At 39.8% G+C, this 15,900-nt stretch overlaps 1 long non-coding RNA gene across 1 annotated transcript; it reads left to right on the top strand.

Moving 5' to 3' along the window:
- The first annotated feature begins 4,273 nt into the window (after positions 1–4,273).
- Positions 4,274–15,476, top strand: LOC110923182. Its single transcript, XR_002583807.2, has 3 exons — positions 4,274–4,411; positions 4,966–5,021; positions 15,232–15,476. It is a non-coding gene; the product is annotated as an uncharacterized LOC110923182 (long non-coding RNA).
- The last annotated feature ends 424 nt before the right edge of the window (positions 15,477–15,900 follow it).

Genomic DNA, 15,900 nt, shown 5'->3' with positions numbered 1-15,900 from the left:
TGAAAATGATATTCACTACAGAAGGGCTATTGGGATAAGAGTAGTAATTCAGGGAATGGAATCTACTCTTAAAAAACCATTCAGAACTTATGGAGGAGAATATAAAAATTCTCCAGTTATGATTGCTCCGGCCCGAAAATCACCAGATGCAGCGATAAAATTTTTAAATAGCAAGATTAATTTGTTAGAAACTGGTTCAGTCAGATCAAGTCCGGAAGCACAGTATAAAATTTGTCAATATAGGAAACACCCTCCTGGAACCTGCCCATCATGTTCTCCTAATAAGACCAATATGAGTACCAACTCATCAAGGGATAGCTTAAATTCTAATGAATAGGCATTAAGCATAGATTAAAGGGTTTAAACATGTGAGTTTAAACACCTAATTATGATAGAAGATTCTCTTCTAGATTTCTAACCGATACGTACAAAACTTGGTATTGGAAAAAGTAAAGATAAGATTGACATAAATAAAGTGGGTAGACATGTCCATAAAGACAAAAGATGCAGGTCTTAAATGTCTAACTTCCCAAGGCAACTTTGAAATAAGAGATGGGACACTTCAAGGCAAGCCATAAAGTCACCTAGCCAAAAGAAATGCAAAAGAGGACACGTATCTTGCAACAAGAAGACTCATCATGAATAAAGGCCTATAAAAAAGGGAAAAGAGAGGAAGGAAAGGCATCGGTCTTCACTCATGTCTTAGAATGTTTTCTTTCATGTAATAAAAGTCTTTTGTATTTTCAAGAGTGTTTAGAGTGTTTTTATTTTCCCTTTTGTAAGATATTTCCCTTTGTAAGATTTCCACCATGGAATAAAAGTCTTTGATTTCCTTATAAATTCTGAGAGTGTTCATCTTTATTTAGAGATATTTTTCTCTTAATAAGAAAAATCCTCCAACCTCAAACTGTCTCTTTTTTCCTTACACCGGAGGTAGGAAACGAAACCAGTTTGTGCTGAATATTGCTGAAGGAGCCAAAGAGGAGTTACCTAAGACAACTTAGGTTTGGCCTGAAAGAGCCTAGTAAAAAGACTCTTGGTATAACCCGGCGATATCTTGGTCAAAACGGGAAAAAGGTACGGAAGCATGTTGGACCCTTTTTTCTTTTTAATTTTGAAATATCACTAAATAATTGTTACTCTTAGTTTTTGTAAGGAAATATTTTACAAACAAAAGAAAATCTTAATTAAATTTTGTGATGTTTTTGATGATAATATAAATTTTAATCTGAAATTAAGGTGTACTATGTCTTTTGATTTTTCTAAGATATAAATTAATTATACAATATGTGGATGATAAAAATAACAACTATAGGAACTTTTGATATGTTTTTAAACTATTTTGATAATTGCCTACATGAAGTAACGATTTTGAACCGACAAAATATTTCGGCTACTACCACCCAAAATGGTATCAGAGCCACCGATATTTCTTTTGCGGGGGCTCTACAACTACGCCAACAAATACTAGAAACTGATTTTGACAAATTAATTTACTTAAACACTCTTTTTAATTTGTGATCCCACTCATTTTATCAAAGAAAATGGATAATGAAACTAGTTTATTTATACCAAAATTTTATATTTATGTTTAAGTAAATACCTATTGGGTATTTAGATAAAACAATTTTATGTTTAAGTAAATAATCTGATAGTATTGCATACACAAAATAGACCTTATTCTATTACAAACTTTAATGAAAATGATATTCACTACAGAAGGGCTATTGGGATAAGAGTAGTAATTCAGGGAATGGAATCTACTCTTAAAAAACCATTCAGAACTTATGGAGGAGAATATAAAAATTCTCCAGTTATGATTGCTCCGGCCCGAAAATCACCAGATGCAGCGATAAAATTTTTAAATAGCAAGATTAATTTGTTAGAAACTGGTTCAGTCAGATCAAGTCCGGAAGCACAGTATAAAATTTGTCAATATAGGAAACACCCTCCTGGAACCTGCCCATCATGTTCTCCTAATAAGACCAATATGAGTACCAACTCATCAAGGGATAGCTTAAATTCTAATGAATAGGCATTAAGCATAGATTAAAGGGTTTAAACATGTGAGTTTAAACACCTAATTATGATAGAAGATTCTCTTCTAGATTTCTAACCGATACGTACAAAACTTGGTATTGGAAAAAGTAAAGATAAGATTGACATAAATAAAGTGGGTAGACATGTCCATAAAGACAAAAGATGCAGGTCTTAAATGTCTAACTTCCCAAGGCAATTCCTATAATATTCAAGATAAAGATTTTGATAAAACTTTAAGTCTATTACAAGATTTTAAGAGAAAAGATTTCTTTAAACAACAAAATAGACCTTATTCTATTACATATGCTATTTCTTATGCAGTGTCAAATACTCATCATTCTGAATGTTTTAGTATAAAAGACACTATTGATTTTCCTTATTTGTTTAACGATGTTTGTCAAATACAAATACCGACCTTACCTAAAATAGAAGAAATAGATTCAAGACCTTTAAGTCTTGATTTACGAGATAAACCAATGATGTCTTCTAACCAGATAACCCCTAGATTGTTGTTCTCAAAACAAAGAGGTAATAAGTTATCCTCTAAGAATATCCAATTCAAATAGATATAATGATATAATTAGTGCAAAAGAAGATAATGTAAGGAATTACAAAATTCAAGGAGAATATTTCAATGGAAAAAGATTTTCGGAAGTAAATATGCTAATAGATACAGGCGCTAATGGGAATTATATAAACCATAAAATTTGTAAATACTTACAAAAATATCCATTAGAAGAACCCCATCAATACACAAACTTTAATGGTGAACTACATGAAATTAATGAAGCTGTAGAAACCATAATAAAGTTTGGAGAAGAAAAAATTCCTTTAAGACTCTTAATAGGTAATGAAGATGAAAACGATTCATTAGAAATCATGTTAGGATTAACTTTCTTAGAAAATGTAAAACCATATCAAATAACCTCATATGGATTAAAAATTACATACAATGGCAAAATGATTTATATACCTAAATGACAAGCCCTAAAAGCATATACATCCCAATAGGTATTACTTATAAAGATTACAAAGCTGAATACTTTGCTGCTTATATAGATAGTGGCTCAGGATTGTGTATATGTAAACCAGATTGTTTTCCAAAGGAATATCATGAGGATTTAACACCATGTAATGGAGTTAGCTTTTCAAAAACTATCGTTCCCCTAAAAAGAGGAATAAAAAATCCAATAATAATAATCGGATCATACATGGTTAAATGTCCACCATTTTACTTTTATAATTCTGGATCAGATGTATTATTAGGAAATGATTTTTTAGAAAGATTTAACAAAATTACTTTTGATATAGTAGCCTACCAAATTATACTAAAAACACCATGTCATCACTTGATAGTAGTTAAAAGAATAAAAAATGCATATGGAAGAAAATTTCCAATTAACTTTACAACACGCGCAAGCCAGCGTATGTATGTATGTATGTATGTATGTATGTATGTATGTATGTATGTATGTATGTACGTATGTACGTAGGTACGTATGTACGTATGTACGTATGTACGTATGTACGTATGTACGTATGTACGTATGTACGTATGTACGTATGTACGTATGTACGTATGTACGTATGTACGTATGTACGTATGTACGTATGTACGTATGTACGTATGTACGTATGTATGTATGTATGTATGTGTAAATGTATTCATGAAGGTATGTAGGAGCATACGTGTAATTATAAGTATATGAGTATTATACTTGATTGAAGAAAGTAACGATAGGACGTATAGCTATGTATGTTCATGAATGAGACCCTTTTTACAAAATATGGGTGCATTCTTGCCATTGTATTTATTTTGAATGAAATGAATGAATAAACGTGCACTGATGAACACCACTAAGGAGCTAACATGAGACAAGAATTCAGAATTTAAAGATATGTGAATGTATTTCAGAATTGTGTTACGTAGAGGGACCGGTCAGTTAAGGACTTGGGTCCCGTGGAAATGAGCAAGGTTTCGAGGACGAAACCTCTTTTAAGAAGGGTAGACTTGTAACACCCCAAAATGATAAAATATATATATATATATATATATAATAATAAAGGTAAATAGTAAACTTAACATAGTTAAGGATGTATGGCAAGATGGTAGCTAAATGTGGTTAAACATTAAGAATTGTAATTAGTAATTAAGTGTAAGGGGTTAAGTGCAAAATGATAAAACTTAATTACTAAAAACAAATTAAAACACAAAAAGATAGTAAAAGATCCCTGGGGATCGATCGACCAAGAACAGGCAAAGAGAAGGGAAACCCTAAACTCAATGTATCAAGAAATTGAAGCCTAAATCACAAGAAAATTCGATGCATGAGGCCTCTTTTGCGAAAAACTAACCCTAACTAGTGAAGTGGTGAGTTTAATTTTCTGAATTTATGATTTGTAGAATGAGGGGTTAAACCCAATCTCGATTTCTTGTGTCAAATGTGATAAATCTGAGTTTGAATTGCTCTCTAGAACAAGAAACCATGTTGACTTCAGTTTGGTATGAAGATTTTAGTGAAAACCCATTTGAAGTTGTGATGATATGATTAGAGATAATGATGCATGTGTTTATTCTTGATGTAGTATGATGGGTAAGGTTAATATATGCATAATGATGTTATAATAATCTGAATATTTGAGGAATTTATGTGTTTGAGATGTATTGCCATGATTTTAGAATGACTTGGTAGAGATGCGTTTGCTATGCTTGTATATTGTGCTAGTTAAGATTGTACGCACATAAGGTGTTCGATGAAATGCTTGAGCCGAATTGGTTATGTATGAACATGAGAAATTGTAGTTTTAATGATCTAATGATGGCATGAAATATGAATACGAATAATGAACGTTATAGTAATGATGTAAATGCGTGAAAGCAATGTATAATGTGAAAGCTAAACGTGAATGTGATGCACCTTATAGGTCGAAGAAAAGAGGAGAATCAAGCCAAGCAAAGGAAATAGGAGCGCACAACTCCGGTAAGTTCTTATGAACTTCGTTTACTCTACTAGTGGATTTATGAATAATATTAATGATAATATGAATTCGTACTATTTTCCGTTGTGGATTAAAAATTGATTTAGATGTAAGGAAATATATCGAAGAGGGTTTAGAAGTTATGTTGTAACGAATGCGAAATAGCAAATCCATTGCGGATTTGGTTATGCTAACGAAAGTTATGATAAGCTATGCGAGTCGACCGGTTCTAGTTGAACAAGTCGAATAAGAATAATGCTACCATCCGTTTCGAATGGGTGGTTTTGAATGCTATAACTGTGACACTCGAGGTTTTTCCGAACGATCACCTTGTAATATTTTGTGTGTATATATATATTATTAAATGGAAACGTGATTTTTGCATGATATGTGTGATATGTATGTATTATGTATATATTTATATGAGAGCCGAAACCACGACCCGAGACCATGACTCGCAACCGGGCGGTTGCGAGTGGGCCTCTTGGTTTCGAGTGGCCCTTGGGTCGTAACCGGTTTGGGCCGAAACCCCCAAGCCCAACCCGAAACACCCCATATATATATCCCACCTCCTCCTCATTTCCTTCATTTGTTACACCAAACAAACACACACCTCTTCTATTTTCTCTCAACTAAAAACCCCAAGCCAACAACATCCAAACTCTTCCAAACTTTCGGTTCAAGCTCAAGGATCTCGGACGAGGAAACTCGGTCAAGACCAAATTCGGACACTCCATCTTCTCGGTTCTCTTTTCTTTGTTTTCGGCTCCTCCTTTCATAACCGGTTAGTGTTATCTTTGTGTATCTTTTGTGTATAAGATTTATGTTGGTTAAATGAACTAGAAGTATTATGCTTGGTTAGAAATACTATGCATGATTTTTAGGAAGATTGTGAAGTTTTGACTATGTGTGTTAAACCCTATGTATGATACTTGCTAACATGCTTAAATGGTTATGGAATAATGGTTTAAGGATGTTTAGGGCCAACCGAGTTATGTTAATGCCACTAAGTGTATGTTTTACTTGTTCTTGCATATTAATCTTGTTAGAAATAGGTGATTTTCGGTCCAAAAATGTGTGATTATGTTAACATGAAAACCCTAGGAAAAACTATGAACTTGATGAACTTGTTGAAGATAGTTTGAAGATTTTAAAATGGTAATGTTTGATCTATTGTTGTATATGGTCAAAATTAGGAAAAGTGTTTGTAGAAACCTTATTGGCTGTTTCCAAATATGGGTCTGATTTCATATGTACAATTTGGACTGTCTTTTCTGCATCATCACGTGTATATGAAAGTGACAGATTACGACTCGCAACGACAGCATTCCGACTCGCAACGACGGCATTACGACTCGAAACCACACGGTTGCGACTCGCAACCAAAGCATGACAAGTCGAAACCACGAGATTTCGACTCGAGACTACGACGGTTGCGACTCGCAACCAACACGTGACAACTCGAGACCACGATTGCGACTCGAGACCAGCTGGTTGCGAGTGGGCTGTCCATTTTGGTTATTGGGCCATTTTGTGTTAACTTGGGCTATCTGTTAAATGGACTATGTGTTGCTGTTGACTGTTTAATTGTTTAGGCCGGCCCAATAACCCAATGACTGTTTACCTGTATGTATGTTACGTGCCTATATGTGCTTTTACGTGAATGCTTGTACACCGAACCTGACCTATACCGGTAACCATGTTAGGACGTGGTGACCAACGTGATTGACAAGTAACCTAAACCTACCGAGCAACCCAAGGTGAGTTCACAACTTAAAAGCATGCGTCCCGGTGGTTTGGGACACGAGACTAACAATCCTATCCCCTGGTAAAAAGGGGATACCATTTACATACCTTCCCTAGTTATTGGGAACAAAACTTACTTTTCCTTCCCGGGTATTGGGAAACCTTTTGGTTAATTACTGTTTATACGGATTGCAACTAACAGCACTAAACGAAGCTCTATCACTCAAGTCCCTACTACAAATACCGATTAGTCACCGGGTTAGGCGAGCGGGTTATTAGTTGATAGCGCTATTTAGGTGTTTACCAGCCTCACACCGTGCCCTGGTTTGGGACGGGCGTGAACTAATGTACTCAGAAATCCGTCAATGATGATAGAACATTGACATCGGGGCATCCTGCGGATACGCAACGGTTACCTAGTGTTCGGTATTGGAAAAACAGTTTAGTCGCTAACTTTTGGGGTAGCTCCCCAGGGCATGTATAAACGGATAAATTAACCGGTGAAACAAAGTTTTTGGGTAATTAAAACTGGACAACTAGTGAACTCACTCAGCATTATTGTTGACCCCTTACTGCATGCTTTGCAGGTAACCAGTGACGATGGAGCTTGCAGCTTGGGAACGCGTAGTGTCTGTTCACCCCTGTGTTGGGTGTTACCTCATTTTGAATCATGAACTTGTTTTAAACTACCTTACTTATGCTTCCGCTACTTAGTACTGTTTTGAACCAAAACTTTAAACTCTGAACTTAATATTTGCTAAGCTTACGAATAGTAAGTATTACTTTTGTTATCAACTAAAGTATTCAGTATAATTGGTGGCTGGATCCTGGTCAGTCACGCCCCCGAAGCGGGTGTTATCCGCAGGTGGATTTTGGGGGTGTGACAGATTGGTATCAGAGCCATTGGTTATAGTGAACTTGGTTTTAAAAAGGGGAAAATCTTTTTGGAGAAAACCAGACTATAACCTGTGACTCGCGACGACACTACACTCCAAGTGCAAGGCTCGACACATTTGACCTCATAGCTCGGACCAGTGTTTACTTGTTTACTTATGTTTCCTGTTATGCTATACGTACTAGTGTGCCTAACTAGATAGATACACCTCTCTCTTCTATCTCATTCTCGCTACACTACGGCATCACACTCATACTGTGTTTTCTGGTTATGAAGACAATGAGTGGACGCGGAAGAGGAAACATCAACATGACGCAGGCTCAGTTCACTAACCTGCTCAACACAGTGGCTGCGGCTTTTGCAGCTCACCCTTTAGGTAAGCTCGTTGTTTTAGGATGTTTAGATCCTACCGCCACATCGACTTTTCGCCTCTAAACCTATACGCTTCGCTTCTCACGAACAGGTCAGCATGCACCTGCGCAACCACCAGTGTGTACTTTCAAAACTTTCATGGATTGCAAGCCTCTCCCTTTCAACGGCACGGAGGGTGCCATAGGTCTTCTGCATTGGATTGAGAAAATTGAAGCTGTTTTTGCTGTTTGCGAGTGTCCCCCTGCGAACTGGGTGAAGTTTGCTACTGCTACGCTTGAAGGAAGCGCGCTTTCTTGGTGGAAGGCGCAGATTCAGATGTTTGGGTTGGAAACTGCAAATGCTACGGCATGGGAGGATTTCAAGGATATGATTAAGGATGAATACTGTCACCGAGATGACATCCACAAGCTTGAGAATGAGTACTATGAGCTCAAGATGGTTGGGTCAGAGATTGAAACCTACACCAAGTTGTCCAACGACTATGCTGCTCTTTGCCCAAACATGTCTCGACCAATGTATCGACGAATCGAACTGTACATCAAGGGTTTGGCTCCTGAAATTCGAAGCCATGTCACTACAGCCAACCACACTACCATTCAGCCGATTGTTCGACTTGCTCACAAACTTACTGATCAGGCCGTAGAAGAGGGCCGGTTGCCCAAGAGGATCAATGCTACTGTCGGAACTTCTAGTGACAACAAGCGTAAGTGGGAAGGAAGTCAAAGCAAGGATGCTAACCCCACTCAGGCCCCAGCACAGCAAAGGAAAACCGAAAACAACAAGGGCGCTCAACAACAGGGTGGCTATCGTGGAAACCACCCCAAGTGCAACAAGTGCAATCGACATCACAGCGGGCAGTGTGTGAAGGGCCAGTGTCAGCGATGTAACAAAATGGGGCATGAGGCCAAGGATTGTAGAAGTCAGTTCCCAGCTAGACAGAACCAGCAACAACCTCAACAGCAACAGCAGCAGGGAAACAACCGGGCATGTTTTAAGTGTGGAGCTGAGGGGCACTTTAAGAAGGATTGCCCTGAACTGAATCAGAATCGCAACAATAATCAGGGAGCTGGGAACAACAATCAGAACAACAATGCTGGGAATGGTGCTAGAGGAAGGGCTTTCGTGATTGGAGCTGGTGAAGCAAGGAATGACCCCAATGTCGTGGCGGGTAAGTTCCTACTCGATGATCGTTATGTTTCTGTGTTATTTGATTCCGGTGCCGATGCTAGTTATGTATCCCTACGTATTAGTAAGAAGCTTAAGCGTCCGCTTTCGTTACTAAGTTCTCCTCACCTCGTCGAGTTAGCTAATGGTAGAAACATCGAGGCCTCACATGTTGTCAAAAGCTGCAAACTAGAGTTGTCTGGTCAGACATTTAGTATCGATCTTTTCCCTGTTACTCTTGGAAGCTTCGACGTCGTTATTGGTATGGATTGGTTATCCAAGCATCGCGCTGAGATCCTCTGTCAAGAGAAAGCAGTTCGTATTCCTCGCCGTTCTGGCAAACCCCTCATTGTACAAGGTGGCAAAAGTGGAGAAATCTCCGGCATTATCTCGTTCTTGAAGGCCCAGAAGTGTTTACGGAAAGGGCACACCGCTATCTTGGCACTTGTCACCAACACGCAGGAAAAGGAAAAGAGGATTGAAGACTTTCCAGTAGTGCGTGACTACCCCGAGGTAGTTCCTGAGGAATTACCTGGACTCCCTCCCCATCGTCAGGTCGAATTCCAAATCGAGCTAGCTCCCGGAGCAGCGCCTATAGCTCGTGCACCTTATCGATTAGCCCCCGCAGAATTGAAGGAACTCTCGGCACAACTACAGGAACTTTTGGATAAAGGATTTATCCGTCCTAGTTCATCACCCTGGGGAGCACCGGTACTCTTTGTTAAGAAGAAGGATGGCACGTTCCGAATGTGCATAGACTATCGTGAGTTGAACAAGGTTACCATCAAGAATCGTTACCCTCTCCCGCGCATCGACGATTTGTTTGATCAACTGCAAGGATCGAGCTACTATTCTAAGATTGATCTGCGATCAGGCTACCATCAGTTAAGGGTCCGTAATGAAGACATTTCCAAAACTGCATTCAGAACTCGTTATGGTCATTATGAATTCCTCGTTATGCCCTTTGGAATGACCAACGCCCCTGCAGTGTTCATGGATCTTATGAACCGAGTATGCAAACCCTACCTCGACAAGTTCGTGATTGTGTTTATAGACGACATCTTGATCTACTCGAAAAGTCAGGAAGAGCATGAACAGCACCTACGCCTTATCCTCGAACTCCTTCGCAATGAGCAACTGTATGCCAAGTTCTCGAAATGCGACTTCTGGCTTCGAGAAGTCCATTTCCTTGGGCACGTGGTTAACAAGGATGGAATCCACGTCGACCCAGCTAAGATCGACTCTATAAAGAATTGGCCTACCCCTAAGACTCCGACTGAAGTTCGCCAATTCTTGGGATTGGCAGGTTACTACCGCAGATTTATTCAGGGATTCTCAAGGATCGCTCAACCCCTCACTACACTCACTCAGAAAGGCGTCGCCTACAAGTGGAATGAAGCACAGGAATCTGCTTTTCAGAGGCTTAAGGATAACCTCTGCAGTGCTCCTATTCTCTCGTTACCTGAAGGCACTGACGACTTTGTGGTCTACTGCGATGCGTCTATTCATGGACTCGGTTGCGTGTTGATGCAACGCGAGAAAGTTATTGCCTATGCATCCCGACAACTCAAGACACACGAAAGGAACTACACAACGCATGATTTGGAACTGGGAGCAGTGATATTTGCGCTTAAGATATGGAGACATTACCTGTACGGTACCAAGTGCACCATTTACACCGATCACAGGAGTCTCGAGCATATCTTTAAGCAGAAAGAATTAAACATGCGACAACGCCGGTGGGTTGAACTTTTGAATGATTATGAATGCGCCATCAAGTATCATCCGGGCAAGGCCAATGTTGTGGCAGACGCCCTCAGCCGGAAAGACACTGTACCAAAGCGCGTGCGAGCATTACAACTTACCATCCGGTCTAGTCTCCCTACCCAGATCCGAAATGCTCAGGTTGAAGCTTTGAAACCGGAAAACATCAGGGCTGAGTCCCTGCGAGGATCGAGACAGCAACTAGAACAGAAAGAGGACGGCGCCTACTATGTGGCAGGGCGCATTTGGGTCCCACTTTACGGAGATCTACGAGAGCTTGTGATGGACGAAGCCCATAAGTCCCGTTATTCAGTACATCCTGGTGCAGATAAGATGTACCACGACTTGAAAACCACATACTGGTGGCCTGGCATGAAAGCCCACATAGCAGCCTATGTTGGCAAGTGTTTGACCTGTGCAAGAGTCAAGATCGAGTATCAGAAACCAGCAGGCCTACTACAGCAACCCGAAATCCCGAAATGGAAATGGGAACAGATTTCCATGGATTTTGTTACAGGGCTACCTAGATCTCAACGCGGGAATGATACTATTTGGGTGATAGTAGATCGTTTGACTAAGTCTGCACACTTTCTGGCCATTAAGGAAACAGACAAGTTTTCCACCTTGGCAGAAATCTATTTGAAGGAAGTAGTCTCCAGGCACGGGGTGCCAACTTCTATTATTTCCGACCGAGACGCTCGTTTTACTTCCGAGTTGTGGCAAGCTATGCACAAATCCTTTGGCTCACGTTTGGACATGAGCACCGCTTATCACCCGCAAACGGATGGGCAGTCTGAACGCACCATCCAAACCCTGGAAGACATGCTTAGAGCATGTGTGATCGATTTTGGCAAGAACTGGGAGAAGCATCTACCGTTGGTGGAATTCTCCTACAACAACAGCTACCACACTAGCATTCAGGCGGCACCTTTTGAGGCATTGTACGGTCGTAAATGCCGATCACCTCTCTGCTGGGCGGAAGTCGGTGACAGTCAACTCACAGGCCCAGAGTTAGTGGTAGATACAACTGAAAAGATTTCACAGATCAGGCAACGCATGGCGGCAGCTCGTGACCGTCAGAAAAGCTACGCTGATAAGCGTAGGAAACCTTTAGAATTCCAGGTCGGGGACCGGGTTCTACTTAAAGTCTCACCCTGGAAGGGTGTGGTCCGTTTCGGTAAACGGGGCAAGCTGAATCCACGGTATGTTGGACCATTCGAAATTACCGAGAAAATCGGTAAGGTTGCTTATAGATTAAACCTGCCTGCAGAGCTGAGTGCAGTGCACAACGTTTTTCACGTATCTAACCTGAAGAAGTGTTTGTCGGATGAAACACTTGTAATTCCTTTTAAGGAACTGACTATTGATGAACAGCTACACTTTACTGAGGAACCGATTGAGATCACGGATCGAGAAATCAAAACCCTCAAACGTAGCCAGATACCCCTTGTACGAGTTCGTTGGAACTCACGGCGCGGCCCAGAGTTTACCTGGGAGCGGGAGGACCAGATGAAGTCCAAGTATCCCCAGTTATTCCCAAACGAAAACCCCAGCACTGAAGCTACAGCCGAATTTCGGGACGAAATTCCAAACTAACGGGGGGATGATGTGACACCCCGTTGAAACACGCTAGCTTGGCAGTGGCTGCTTCAACTTTCGGGACGAAAGTTCTTAAAACTTGGGGATAATGTGACACTCGAGGTTTTTCCGAACGATCACCTTGTAATATTTTGTGTGTATATATATATTATTAAATGGAAACGTGATTTTTGCATGATATGTGTGATATGTATGTATTATGTATATATTTATATGAGAGCCGAAACCACGACCCGAGACCATGACTCGCAACCGGGCGGTTGCGAGTGGGCCTCTTGGTTTCGAGTGGCCCTTGGGTCGTAACCGGTTTGGGCCGAAACCCCCAAGCCCAACCCGAAACACCCCATATATATATCCCACCTCCTCCTCATTTCCTTCATTTGTTACACCAAACAAACACACACCTCTTCTATTTTCTCTCAACTAAAAACCCCAAGCCAACAACATCCAAACTCTTCCAAACTTTCGGTTCAAGCTCAAGGATCTCGGACGAGGAAACTCGGTCAAGACCAAATTCGGACACTCCATCTTCTCGGTTCTCTTTTCTTTGTTTTCGGCTCCTCCTTTCATAACCGGTTAGTGTTATCTTTGTGTATCTTTTGTGTATAAGATTTATGTTGGTTAAATGAACTAGAAGTATTATGCTTGGTTAGAAATACTATGCATGATTTTTAGGAAGATTGTGAAGTTTTGACTATGTGTGTTAAACCCTATGTATGATACTTGCTAACATGCTTAAATGGTTATGGAATAATGGTTTAAGGATGTTTAGGGCCAACCGAGTTATGTTAATGCCACTAAGTGTATGTTTTACTTGTTCTTGCATATTAATCTTGTTAGAAATAGGTGATTTTCGGTCCAAAAATGTGTGATTATGTTAACATGAAAACCCTAGGAAAAACTATGAACTTGATGAACTTGTTGAAGATAGTTTGAAGATTTTAAAATGGTAATGTTTGATCTATTGTTGTATATGGTCAAAATTAGGAAAAGTGTTTGTAGAAACCTTATTGGCTGTTTCCAAATATGGGTCTGATTTCATATGTACAATTTGGACTGTCTTTTCTGCATCATCACGTGTATATGAAAGTGACAGATTACGACTCGCAACGACAGCATTCCGACTCGCAACGACGGCATTACGACTCGAAACCACACGGTTGCGACTCGCAACCAAAGCATGACAAGTCGAAACCACGAGATTTCGACTCGAGACTACGACGGTTGCGACTCGCAACCAACACGTGACAACTCGAGACCACGATTGCGACTCGAGACCAGCTGGTTGCGAGTGGGCTGTCCATTTTGGTTATTGGGCCATTTTGTGTTAACTTGGGCTATCTGTTAAATGGACTATGTGTTGCTGTTGACTGTTTAATTGTTTAGGCCGGCCCAATAACCCAATGACTGTTTACCTGTATGTATGTTACGTGCCTATATGTGCTTTTACGTGAATGCTTGTACACCGAACCTGACCTATACCGGTAACCATGTTAGGACGTGGTGACCAACGTGATTGACAAGTAACCTAAACCTACCGAGCAACCCAAGGTGAGTTCACAACTTAAAAGCATGCGTCCCGGTGGTTTGGGACACGAGACTAACAATCCTATCCCCTGGTAAAAAGGGGATACCATTTACATACCTTCCCTAGTTATTGGGAACAAAACTTACTTTTCCTTCCCGGGTATTGGGAAACCTTTTGGTTAATTACTGTTTATACGGATTGCAACTAACAGCACTAAACGAAGCTCTATCACTCAAGTCCCTACTACAAATACCGATTAGTCGCCGGGTTAGGCGAGCGGGTTATTAGTTGATAGCGCTATTTAGGTGTTTACCAGCCTCACACCGTGCCCTGGTTTGGGACGGGCGTGAACTAATGTACTCAGAAATCCGTCAATGATGATAGAACATTGACATCGGGGCATCCTGCGGATACGCAACGGTTACCTAGTGTTCGGTATTGGAAAAACAGTTTAGTCGCTAACTTTTGGGGTAGCTCCCCAGGGCATGTGTAAACGGATAAATTAACCGGTGAAACAAAGTTTTTGGGTAATTAAAACTGGACAACTAGTGAACTCACTCAGCATTATTGTTGACCCCTTACTGCATGCTTTGCAGGTAACCAGTGACGATGGAGCTTGCAGCTTGGGAACGCGTAGTGTCTGTTCACCCCTGTGTTGGGTGTTACCTCATTTTGAATCATGAACTTGTTTTAAACTACCTTACTTATGCTTCCGCTACTTAGTACTGTTTTGAACCAAAACTTTAAACTCTGAACTTAATATTTGCTAAGCTTACGAATAGTAAGTATTACTTTTGTTATCAACTAAAGTATTCAGTATAATTGGTGGCTGGATCCTGGTCAGTCACGCCCCCGAAGCGGGTGTTATCCGCAGGTGGATTTTGGGGGTGTGACAATAACGAATGCTAGAAGTTTAATCCGTTATACGGATAGAAAGAAGAATTTATGTTGAAAGCAAATAACCCAACTAAACGGGTTGAATGTGTATGCTTAACTCTCGTTGAGAGTGTTTATGCCATACCCAAGTATTTGGGTAGTCGAATGTGTAAAAAGGATGAAAGCTCATATGCGGATGGAACTAAAACGAAGGAATTATAATTAACAAGTGTGATGACTAACTTTTAAGTATTGTTGTTGAATGTAGGTAAATCCTCAACTTAGGCGACTCGGCGAAATGGAGCGAGCACATGTCCATGTCATGTTATACCAAATGCTTCCGCTAGCTTATGTTCATCTTTATGGTCCATGACTTGTTATTTTTTTTTTTAACTTTGTTAGTAGTCGTACATTTGTAAAGCTTGTCGACTTGCTTTGAGTAGTTTAATGTCAAACGGATCGTAGTATGTTGTTTAGTTTATTATGTTAAAAACAGGGGGCACGTTCGTTTTACGAACGGATCATGCCGAATTTTTGTAAAAATTTTACTATGTATCAAAGTTGGTATTTTTGATGTCTTTAAATTACTCTAGTAAGTAATTTATCTTTTTGAGTTGTGAAAGATTCGTATATTTTGAAAAGTTTATGTTTTCTAGCGTCTTTGGTTGTCACTTCTCCTAGACGCAAAAACGGACGTTTCAGTTTATTTATTCGACATTGCGATATAAATTTATTGAAAATGGATAATGTGCTACCATCGTACTAAACCGAACTGAAACCGATTGTTTTTCTTTTTCAACATTGCAGTATAAATTTTATTGAAAACGAATATTGTCCTACCATCATACCAAAAAAGAACCAAAACCGACCTAATAATATATGTATCGGTACCAATATTTATTTATATTGTTTTTGTTTTTGATAAACCGTTATTTAT

This window comes from Helianthus annuus, chromosome 17 (genome assembly GCF_002127325.2).
Source record: "Helianthus annuus cultivar XRQ/B chromosome 17, HanXRQr2.0-SUNRISE, whole genome shotgun sequence".
NCBI lineage: Eukaryota > Viridiplantae > Streptophyta > Magnoliopsida > Asterales > Asteraceae > Helianthus > Helianthus annuus.
The sequence above is the reverse complement of the archived record's forward strand: the minus strand, read 5'-3'. Positions and strand labels throughout refer to the sequence as shown.